The sequence below is a fragment of the Phocoena sinus genome, chromosome 2, assembly GCF_008692025.1.
Source record: "Phocoena sinus isolate mPhoSin1 chromosome 2, mPhoSin1.pri, whole genome shotgun sequence".
Classification (NCBI taxonomy): domain Eukaryota; kingdom Metazoa; phylum Chordata; class Mammalia; order Artiodactyla; family Phocoenidae; genus Phocoena; species Phocoena sinus.
Window position 1 is genome coordinate 152,633,466 of NC_045764.1, and position 12,408 is coordinate 152,645,873.

Sequence of the window (12,408 nt, forward strand, 5' to 3'; positions counted from 1 at the left end):
TGCTTAGGATACATCCGCGTGTGAGCGGTGCTGGGAGCTGGAGGCAGGCTCCTCCGTGGGCAGTATGAACAGCTACTGACCAAGCTAGCAGGAGGCCAGCCGGGTAACGGCTTACCTTGGGCTGCCCTGGAGGGAGCAGGTCCCCATGCCTGGCAGTGCTCAGCCAGAACCAGGATCACCTCGGGCAGAGATACTGTAGGGAGATGTGGGTCACTTCTGGGAGTGAAACAAGATGACATTTATGTTCCATATGTGAGATTTCATTTCCCCTGTGTAGCTGAGGTTTAAACAAGGAATTAAGATAGATGTGTCTGGTCCAAGTGGAAGCCACCTTTCTCGGCCATGAGTCCCTTTTCTTTAGCTCCAATGCCAGGGCACCTAGTTCTCCCCTCTCATCCCGGGCTCCTTAGTGGCCTCTCCTTCTCTCTTGGATGGCCTGGGCTCCAGGCTCTAGAATGACCAAGGTGGGCCACTCTTGTTCCCAAGGTGAGTTTGTCCTGGCAGAGCCCAGAGAGAAGCCCAGGAAGGTAGAGGAGACACAGCAATGGTGAGGGATGCTGTGCCTGCCCTGCCCTGCTGCCATCTGGACCTTTTCCTCAGATTACTCCAGACCTGCCTGGCTGCATAAGGCTCACCTGGGCTCTCTCCAAGAAACCTTGACTTGAGATAAGAGACTGTCTCCTTAGCTCAGGGATCAGTAACCGTCACCTGACTTGGACTTTTTGAAATTGAAGGTGATTCAAGCTCCTGCAGATTTAAAGAGAAAATGAACTCAGGGGAAAGGAGGGTAGCCCATACTTCAGGCTGTGCTCCTACAACTCCCACGGCAGTGTGCTCCCTGGCCCTGGAGAGACATGGGGCCAGCCAGGAGCAGCGGGCAAGCTGCAGGGCTAGCCTTGGCCAAACAGGGCGCTGCCACCACTCACCCAGATTAAGGAGGCAGCTGGCTCTGCCTGTCACTCACAGGTGCCTTTGGGAGCCCAAATCATCCAAAACAATTTCCAGTAGTGCTGAGGTCACCAGGTTCCCCTACTCCTCCCTCCTCCCAGTCTCGTTTCCAGGCAACAGAGGAGCACAGAGACTTCTGGGAAGTACAGGCAGTAGATAGAATCCACATCTAGGACAAGGTACAGGCGCAGAGACAACCTGAGACCACTCCCCAGCCCTGAATGATTCTATGGGGAACTAGGTCTAATGAGCGGGCAGACTGGGGTTCTTCCTAGAAGGAAACTATCTGGTGGCTGTCCTGCTCCAGCTGCTAATGCACGTCCCACTTCCCCCCACTCGGCATGCAGTGAGCCCTGCCAGGGGACTCCCCGCGCTGGGGGCTGGCGGGTGTGGCTGTGTGACTGGGGATATGGCAGACATGGCCCCTGCTCTTACTGAGCTTATGTCCCTCCACTTATTCCTGGAAATTGAACTGGCCGTCTCTATCTCCACCCCTCAACATCATGGGCCTGTTGCCTATCTGCTTGTCTGTCTGATATTAATTTGGTTAACCTGAGGCTCCATCAGCCATCCTAAAACTGGTGGCCAAAGCTGAGTTGGCCACCTTAACATTTAGATTTTAAGGAAATCTAAATCAAGTAAAGAGGCGATACAGCCTCCGTTATCAAGCATTTATAAAAGCCATCCTCATTTAATGCACAAAACTCATTTTCATATTTTCCTCATAGTTCCGGTCCTCTAGTTCAACAGGAGTTTTGTGATACATGTCCGAGTGTGAGGGGAAAACCAGCCGTGGGGAGGGGAGGGGAGGGATCAAACGCTGTGGCTTTTCCTCTGGGCTCAGTGAGATCCTTGGAGTCCATGACATTCCTGAGGCCCTCCTTTATCATCTGGTTTTCTCCAAACCCAGACAAACCTGTCCTTCCTCACAAAAACAGATGTGTCTAAGCCAAAGAAACTCACTCCAGGCTCCTCTGAGCTGCCTCACCTGGGAAGTGCTGGGTTCTTCAAGTGTCCCCACATCCATGACCTGAGCCACCCAGAGACATGGCTGACTAACCTTGGTGGTTCTCAGCTGTAGGAGAACCATTGCCCTTCTCCTTGTTTCATGATGTCTCAAGGACTTCACAAAGGAGTCCTTCTCCTTTGTGAAGGAGATTTTTGTATTTTAAAGCTAGAACCATGGGAATTCCCTGGCGGTCCAGCAGTTAGGACGCCATGCTTCCACTGCAGGGGGCCCGGGTTTGATGCCTGGTTGGGAAACTAAGACCCCGCCGTGCGGTTCGACCAAAAAAAAAAAAAAGGCTCGAACCTAAGCCATAGAGCTCTCCACACAGTGTGTAGCAACACAAACTGTTCTCCAGGCCAGGGCTGGGAGCCAGCCTTGCTGACTTCTTCACCTGGAGCCAAGGAGAAGACTAACGCAGGACCAACTCAGCTCCCAAGGGCCTGCTGGAACTTTCTGGAGTCTCCTGTGGCCTTTGGGGGCTGGGGCTGTAGAGGTGAGGGGACCTGGGGGGATGGATTCAGAAGGGCTGCCAAGAGAAGGCAGGCCCAGGGGAGCCACCGGCTCAGGACCCCCTGAGGGATGGGAAGGACTGGGGGGGCGGGGGGGCAGTGGGATGAGTAGAGTTGAGGCCTCACTGAATGACCACAGCTCATGAGAAAGAAGAGCCTCTGTGGATTTCTGGGCCTGCAGTTTTATGTCAGAGAGGCTATCACATGTTCCAGGCCCGGGGCCTCCATGGGGTCCACGTCATCAACATGCGTAGCTGCCCTGCTGCTTGGGAACGTGGAGACCTGAGATTTGGCCGACTGCAGCCCCTCCCTTTAGGGAACCATCCTCCCAGGACCTGGGGCTGGATACACGGGAGAGAAGAGAAGCCTCTTCTCTATTCCCAGAGGAACTTAGCTGTGCTCTGAGGAGTAAGAGAATGCAGCGTTACTAAGCCTTCTTCCCTGCGTGAGAGCAGAGCTCCCTCAAGCTCCTTTAGGGCTACACTCCTGACCTCTCTTGCCCCAGTACCAAGCAAGATGACTAGCCCTGCTCCATGAATGCATGTGAAACTGAGAGATATCCTTCCCGTACAACCGTGGCTGGCTACCCGCTCCCTCCCTGAATGTCTCTCTCCTCTTTCAGGGCCCTGGAAGATCATGAAGGAGCAAATATTTCCCCAAGTGCATAGACTTTTCTCTAGAGGTCAGACAATGGCTCCAAGGCTTAGCAATAATTAAGCTTCTATAAAGGGTTTTTAAAAACTTACCCCCCCGCAATTCCCTCAAGTCTGCAAATAAATTCTTATTTTGGGGGGTCAGATGTATCTCTCAAACCAAAAACCATCACCTATTCAGAGGATGTTTTCCAGGAGGGGTTTCTCCCCAAAGGCTGACTGGATGGTGAAAGTCAGGTCCTTCTTCATTTCCACATCAGTTGTTAGATCTGTGAAGAACGATCCGCAGACACCTGACCTTGGGACGCCAGGGACCACAGGGAGATCTGATCTGCCATCTTCCCGCAGTGGGCGTGGCCACAAAGGATGAAGAACAGACGTTGGAGTGGCCTGATGCTGGTAATTAGATGTGGAGGATCTTCCATCTCTCTGGAAGTAGTAAGTCCTGGCAAATAGTTTAGAAGGATGAAAGCAGGAAGGGGGTGCTGCCAGGAAATATTTGAGAACAAAGCAAAATACATACGGTTTTATTCCAAAGCAATTTTATATAACCATTAAGGAAAGTGGGTAAACTTACTGGACCAGCAGGTGGTGGACCGTACCTGGACACACATTCATTAAGATAAGTACTCACTCTACTGGCTCCTCCTAACTTTTAAAGATAACCTATTTAGCTCTTGATTCCAAGGTCGTAAGCAGGTGTCATCCCATTTGGGCGAATACCTGAACTAAGATGGCTGCTGAGTGTAGCCAGAACCTCATGGGCTAAGGAACATCAGGCTGGATGTCAAGGCTGCAATGTGTGGCCTGCACAAATTTATATGATCCTGAACTATGTCAGGGTCAATGATATGGCAGATATGAGTGCCTTTAAAAGTTAGAAATAATCTCCAATATGTTCTGTGTCTGCAGTGACACACTACATTTGGCTCACCCAAACACAATGCATTAAAGGTCCCCAGCTATGTGTAGTCTGCCTGGGCTTTTTATTATTGCTTGTGGTGTAGTTTGGTGGGAAGAGTATACTCATTTAACTCACAATTAGTTCAGATCTCTTCCTCCTTTATGTATCAGCCTCTAAAATATGTGGCAAAGGAAAGCAGGGAAAGATCTAACAGGCTCATCTTAGACCACAGATATCACCGAAGAAAATATTTAAATGGCACCCCTCTCTGCTCAGATGTGAGTCCTTCCTGTTCTGTAATAGGCACCAACGATGTGCAGAGGCAACATTTTGAGAGATGTCAAAGATATCTTATGGTGTCATTTCTGTAAATGAAAGTAGGCTGGATTAATATCACCTAGACTATGCTAAATGATTACCGTGGTGTCCAAACTACTAATTCCAGATTTGAATAGAGTAAGTCAGTAAACTGGAAAATGAACATCACTGGGGGCCAAATACTAACAAAACTCAGTAATATTCTATTAAGTAATCATTACTCTAAATCCAATTTTTCTGCCCTTGGGCCAAACCCAGATCCCAGTTCATACTCAGTCATAAATTTAAATGCAGATGAAAGATCTATCATTAATCTCATTCTCCATTTTTCTTAATTTTTCTAATAATAGATTATAAAATAATTGGTATAGATTTAAAGAATACTTTTCTTAAGATGCAGACGAGAGATGAATAAAAAAATTTTAACTCTAAGTCACGTTCATTAAGATATAACTCAAGGGCTTCCCTGGTGGCACAGTGGTTGAGAGTCCGCCTGCCGATGCAGGGGACACGGGTTCGTGCCCCGGTCCGGGAAGATCCCACATGCCGCGGAGCGGCTGCGTCCGTGAGCCATGGCCGCTGAGCCTGCGCGTCCGGAGCCTGTTGCTCCGCAACGGGAGAGGCCACAACAGTGAGAGTCCCGCGTACCGCAAAAAAAAAAAAAAAAAAAAAAGATATAACTCAAATGTTTCAGGTGCATAGTGAAAAAGTTTATTTATGACAGATTTCAAAATTTGGAAGAGAAGACAAAGAATGCACAAAAGCATCACGAAACTGTTACATAATATAAAACACAAGAACTGAGCTATTTCAGGAACCATAGCTCAGTATTATCTATGTATCTCAGCAACACATTCAGTGCCACAGGGTGGTAAAAATATGATGTTTTAAAGGAAAAACCACTCAGCAGGACATAACAAATAACAATTTTGGTAAGAGCTCTTAGAAATCATAGGAGATGCTGACAGCATTCCTCGTGATAGGGTACACGTAAAACAAGTTGACCTCAGTAAACGATTGCTTGGGATACTTTGATTTTAAAGAAAAGACTGTGACACTGTTTCCCTTCCAGACCCCTTTTTGTAAAGTCAGCATCAGTGCATGATACAGAACGGTAAGGAAAGAATGCCATTGTGGTTGCCAGTTGCTTAAATATTTACCAAGAAAGTGTGATCATCTTTCAATCAACTGATAGATCTCAGTGCATGGCACCACAGCAGGCCCTTCAGAAACATAAGCTAAATGGCATAAAGTAGTTTAGGAAAATCCTTACCCAAAGTCTGGCTTCCTTATAATCCATCACTTTAATTACAAAGCAGCTTTCTTCTGGGGATTTCAAAACACTTCCCATTATTAAGGGAAATGGGTACGCCAGATTCATGGGTTACTGGATTGCTTTCTCCAGACTCTACTTGCTCTTGAACATGGCTAAATGGAAATAATTCAACTTGATTAAATAAAAACAAATCCATTTATGGGACAATAATCTCAGAAAGGGCTGCTAGTGTTTTTAATACAGAATTTCTTAGTAAAATGTACTGCTTAGGACATGAGAGAAGGAATTAGGATAATGTTTTCCAGATGATTCTTGCCTGAACCTGAAAACCAACAATAACAGTCACTTACAGGTAACATTAGAGATGAGGCATTTCAAACCTGAGTGAGAGAAAGAGTTCAGGAAGAGAGCTCCTTTACATGACGGTGAGTTAAGGGCTCTTCTGTAATCCCATATACTATAATATTTCAAACCAAAACTTAACAATTGTTCATGACCCTAAATATCAGAACATTTAGAAAATACATTTTGTCCCCTGGAAATCATTTCACATATATTATTTTATCCCTAGATAAGTCAAAACTATCTGCTTAAAATGACAGAAAACTGTGGAATTTAATTTTGAAAAAGCCTGTATCTCTAGACTTCTGGGGCACCTTTTCCTTATCTCTTAAGAGTGAAGAACAGCCATGAAATGAACTCTGGTCCACGTGCCTGGGGGACTAAAAGAAATCAGATCATGAGTTCAAACCAGTGACTGGGACTACAAATAATTTCAAAGCCAGAGTCTTGTGCCTTTGGACTTAGTTTTTGAGGGACTGACTGTAAATGAACCCCACTATCAAGGCTTTAGGCAATTAATTGGGTTTTCCCAGGTTGGTGATAAGACTTTTAAATAGGAGGAGTTTTGTTTGGCCTTCTTGGTTCCAGCAGGGACATGCAACACCCCAGAGGGAGCAGTGATTTCTGAAATCTGGCCACGCAATACTTAGCAAAGTTTCTCTCACCCTTTGGGTCCCAAATCCTACCCTAACCTCACTACCTAAATAACTGGGTAGATGTCAAAGGAATGTCCACAGGTGCTGGACTGGTTGGACAGAGCAAAGGGGCAACACTGACCATACAGGTACCAAGAGAGCCAAAGCAGCTCTTGCCGGGGTGTCTCCACCCATTCCCAGAAAAGAGACCACCAGGAACCAACTCCCAGAAGGTTCTCCTTTGCAGAAAGCCAGAGTCACTGCCCACAGAAGACTGGTTCCTTCAGTGGGCTCTGAAGCCAGACTCTGAGAACCTGCAGAGCTCACGCTCACTCTGAGATTCCACTCACAGCCGGTGACAGAATCTACTTCCCGCAGATGGAGGCCTTGCTCTGTTTCTTAGCCAACTCAATTTGTCGTCCTCAACAGCATAGCATTATCACATCCTCTGCACTCACCTGGTAAAGTTAATAAGAGTTCCAACCACACAGTCATACGCGAGTTACCCAGCTACCCCAATGTGGGACTGTAAGTCATAATCCCTCCTCAGCCCTACTTCCAACCTAGGTTGATCGCCTTTATCTACTCAACTCACGTTATTATTTAATTCTGATTAACCGGTAAACGGAGGCCTTGGATACCATGCTGCCAGTGCTAAACAATACTATAAATAAGAGAAGTGGAGGGGGGCCTCGTCCCTCTCTTTACCTCTCAGCTGTGTGGAAATGAAGGCCTAGGGACAGGATCCCATGTGCATGAAAATTGGGACTTTGGCCATAGGAATATTCATCATCTACTGGGTTGCTGGAAAGTACCCAACTTCTGACTGGTTTTAGACACCTATTCCCTATTTACTCCCCAAAGAATCATGCATCATGGCTCCATGAGCACAATCAAATACGATGAATACAATGATTTGCTCTCTAAAGAGCATAAATCCCTTAACAAGCTACCCCTCACAACAACAAAAAATGAAACCACCTTCCTTCAGACGGAAACTCACTTTCCCTTTTCAACCACTGAGATTCTACATGGATGGTGCTCTTTCCTTTTCTAGAAAATTCAGGTTTCTAAAAGGTATACACTTTTGGCCAGGTGGAAAGAGACTAGTTAAAGTGGTTGATATGGACCTTTTAGACCTGGGAGAAATTCTAAATGGAAGCTCTAAAAGGAAGAACAAACTGTGTCTGTTTGGTTGGTCCCATTGCCTGCTGTGTGTATGACTGTCCCACACAGATTAAAGAAGATGGCGATTCCTACACCTCACAGGGAAGTCAGCCTACAGAGGGCAGACCTTGTTCACAAACACACTCTTGTGGCTTGAGGCTCTTCTGGGATGTTGGTCAAAATTAACCTGTTTCATCCCTTTTTAGCCATAGTCAAAACCAACTGAGGCTCCAGTGACACAGCTGGAACTCCTCCTAGCCACTTTCTAAACTCACCATCTTTTTTCATGGCACTGGACTCACAAGTCTCAGAGAATATAGAGATGAAATCAATCTTCAGGTCAGGATTACACTTAGCAGAGGAGATCTACTGAAAAATATTTCTAAAGTCGATCCTGTTGGAAAAGACAGGTAGGTTTGGGATTTCTCCAACAAGCACAGTGAGAACCAGAGGCTTCTGGCCTAAAGAACAATTCCAACGGATGAAATGCAAACTAAAGAACTACACAAAATCAGGATATGAGCAGAATTCTGGGATACATTTGATAGCTTTTCTCTCTTCCTCTCATTGTTTTCATTCCTTACTATCAATATAAAAAGTCAGTTCACAAGCTGCATGAACTGTTTCACTCTTGCCCTTTCCTCTAAAACAATAGCCTTTTGTGTAAATGTTAGGGTCACTCAGCTCTGTACCTTAGAACCTTATACTTTGGGGGTAAAAGGCAACCTTTTGCAGAAAAGCAGTCTTAAAATAAATTCAAAAATACAGACTTCAGCGTTTGGGCTTCACCTAATTCTTTCAAAGAGGGACTGGATAGGGCTCATCAAAAACATGCAAACACATATTTTCTCTAAATGATGTTTTACAACAATATCTAAACCCAGTGATCAAGATAAGACAGTGAGCTTTCAGGTTTAACTCTTCCATATACATATTATAAGGGACAATATATACTTTTTAAAAGTCTAAGGTTTTCTTTCCTAAATAACAGATTAAAATATTTTTAAAGTGCATGAATCAATTAAGAAAAAAATAACTAAGAATGGCCTAATTTCAAGTTGCTACCTACTTCCCTTTTAAAGCTACATATTATCTGAGGATTGAGTTTTAATTTCAGAGTCCTGAGGATGTGTTGGAAAGCAACAGAGATTAGAATAAAGTCCTTCCAGAGCAGTTTCACAATTACCTTCACTCTGACATGCCAGGTAGAGAAGAAAACATTAGAAATTATAGCCTGAGGGAGAGAGGAAATACAGCATGAGTTTTGAAAGATGGAGACCAAGAAACATTTTTATGAGGACCACCTCCCCAGGTAACTGGCATTGAATGAAATAATTTTGCTAATAAACCAGGAGCCCTCTGACATAGGAGAGCTGATGTCTGTGCAGGGAACATACTCTATTGGATACCTGTCAAAAGGAACAGAATGGCAGAATCATCTTTGTTTAAAAATTAGCAGTTTATAATTTTAACATCTATGTGCTGGATATACATAAGGGTGCTTACTATATACTTCTTTTTTAAATTTTTTTTTAAACATTCTTTTTTAAAAAAAATTATTTTATTTATTTTTGGCTGTGTTGGTTCTTCATTGTTGTGCGCGGGCTTTCTCTAGTTGCAGAGAGCGGGGGCTACTCTTTGTTGCGGTGCGTGGGCTTCTCATTGCGGTGGCTTCTCTTGTTGCGGAGCATGGTCTCTAGGCACGCAGGCTTCAGTAGTTGTGGCTCGCAGGCTCTAGAGCGCAGGCTCAGTAGTTGTGGCGCACGGGCTTAGTTGCTCCATGGCATGTGGGATCTTCCCGGACCAGGGCTCGAACCCGTGTCTCCTGCATTGGCAGGCGGATTCTATTTTTTTTTTTTTTTTTTTTTTGCGGTACACGGGCCTCTCACTGTTGTGGCCTCTCCCGTTGCGGAGCACAGGCTCCGGACGCGCAGGCTCAGTGGCCATGACTCACGGGCCCAGCTGCTCCGCCGCATGTGGGATCTTCTTGGACCGGGGCACGAACCCATGTCCCCTGCATCAGCAGGCGGACTCTCAACCACTGCGCCACCAGGGAAGCCCTCTTTTAAATTTTGTTTGCTGAAATTTTTCAAAATAAAATGTTGGGGAAAATTAATACTCTAAACTTTCTAAAAGCCCCGTCTCTCAACAAAGTAGCAAAAGTAAACAAACTGAAGAAACTTAAGAACTCAGCCACTCTGTGGAGAGACTTCCAGGCTCTCTCCTACTGTGAAGTACCTTCTTTCCATTGTATGTTAATACTTATTTATCCTCTAAAGAAGACGGTGAAGGTGAAAGCAATGATTTTCATTTGATTGTTTGGTTCTGTAAACTCAGACAGGGAGAGACTAAGGAAGTGACTACCTCTTAGGGTCTGGTGGACTATGAAATTCTCAGTAATTACCTGTGTTTGTTAAGTAATATTTTGTCCCTAAAGTTCACTAATTTCAGATACTTAATATAGGATAGTGAATTAATTAGATGGTGAATTAATTTACCTATTTTTTGTGAATGGATCAAAGAAGCACTGACTGTTAATGAAACACCAGTACAGAATGAAATGTAACAATGTCCAGGACTTCAAAAGTGACCAGACAATAAGAGGCACACAGAGGCAATGGGAACAAGTCCCTCAGGCTTCCTTGATGCAACAGAACTAGGATTCCAAAGAAAATAAGTACAGGCTCTGATGGCAAAAATAAACAACAATAAATGTTATCCCAGGGAGCTTCCAATGGCCTGACAGCTCCATTTTAAGAGAATGTCAGAAGTTAATAATAAACGGGAAAAATAAGCCAGGCTTTAGCTGACTGGAGAACAGCTCAGTAGAAAATTATTTTATAAAGATTCTACTCAATTAGCTAAGGCGTGATTCAACTTCAGTGATGAAAAGAGCAGTCATACAGTTACCAGATGGGATGACGCAGAGCAAGTTTGCTTTCACTGCCCAAATAGGCAGTCACTAAAATAATTTCTAACTTCTTACAAGGTATATAAATGTGGGCCAGTAAAATCCTCTATAAAATGCGCTCAAATATAAAATAATGGAGGTATGAGGCCGCTCAGAGGATTCCACAGCATCCTCTCCTACTTGGGGCTTTGCCCCCAGAGGAACAGAAGGTGCGGCTGTATATCACCCTTTGTTCATAACGTAGGTGCCACTACAGACCTATTGTGAGAAGCCCTGTTCTTTGAGTTTCTGCTTCTGTGCAGAGGGAAAACTTGGTGTGAGGCACCCACACAAGGAATGAATGAGCTAAAGGAAACATCGTGAAGAAGCTGACTCCTCAGAGTAGGCAAAGGACTTCGAAGTCCTAGAATCACAGGATGCCTCTGGTTGGCTAGTCAAGTCCCTTGCACAATCTGGGGCAAATAGGCAGATTCCCTCACAATCTAGAATTCCTAACAGGGAGCGCTGGGGTAAGCTGGCGTAATCCATCCATCTGAGAAGGGGCAGACTCCTCCCAAAGCATTACAGGACTGACCTGCAGGAGTGGAACATTATCCCTTCCCCACTTCTCCTGAAATCGTCAGCTTTAACTCCACAGAAGAGGTGCCCTCAATGGTTCAGAGCAGATGGAAGCCTTCTGAGAAACAGACGGAAACTGTCTCAAAGGCAAAATGAAATGTGCTTTAAAAATAAATAAAGTAATAAATAAATCTAATTATTCTTCAAAATCCTAAGGCAGTAACAGGCTTGACACAAGGGATAAGAAAGAAGGAGGTACAGATAATCGCAGTGGTCCCTTCTCTGCCCCCTCCTCCGCTGGGGCCCTGGGCACCCCCCTGCTCTGGTGACACTGGCTGCAGCACCCTGGGCCTCAGGGCCCACAGGGTGGAAAATGCAGTCGCCAGGGACTAAAGAACAAATACACCAGCAGCAACAGTGAAGTTTCATTATCACCTTTCCTGAGAGACTTTGAACACCAAAAGTTTTGAGCCCTCAACGCAAGAAACCTAAATCCAGAAACTCTGGAAATCTGACTGGTTCCAAAGCAAAATTTCTAAATAACACTCCTAAAGACCAAAAAAAAAAAAAAAAAGTCGTGGGAAATCTGGAGTGTTGTTTTATTTGTTTTTTTTAACATCCTCTCTCAGACTGTACCCCTCCTTCTTTGATTATACAAAAAAAAAAATAATTTAGTAATACTTGACTTTCAAAAATGTGGGTTCTGACATCAGTCCAGTACCTAATTTCTACCCTTTCCCCTTTGACCATCAGTGCATCTTGAAATAGGAAGTGAAAAACTGGAGGCAGTTTTTCTTCCCAGAAGACCTTAGACTACAGTGATCATCATTTTGGATTGCATGGAAGTTCTTGCTGTAATGGCAAAGACACAGACTTAGAAAAGGGAAAAGAGGAGAGAAAGAGGTGGAGTGAAACCACTAGGACTAATAACACCCCTCCAGAGGCAGTGAGGGCTCCCAGCCTGTGCTAGAGACCACAAAGAAACAGCAAGTGGGAATATGGCAGTGGTGAGAGGTTGGACAGAGCTTTCTCCATCCAGGAAACTGGGCTCCTTCATGGACAATGTGCTTTGCTCTCTTCCAGCCCTTTCAAAAAGTGAAGAGAGTGGGTGCCACTAAACACATCTGCAATAAAAGCTCTGGAAGAGAAGAGAACAGCAACTGAAATAATACACCTTG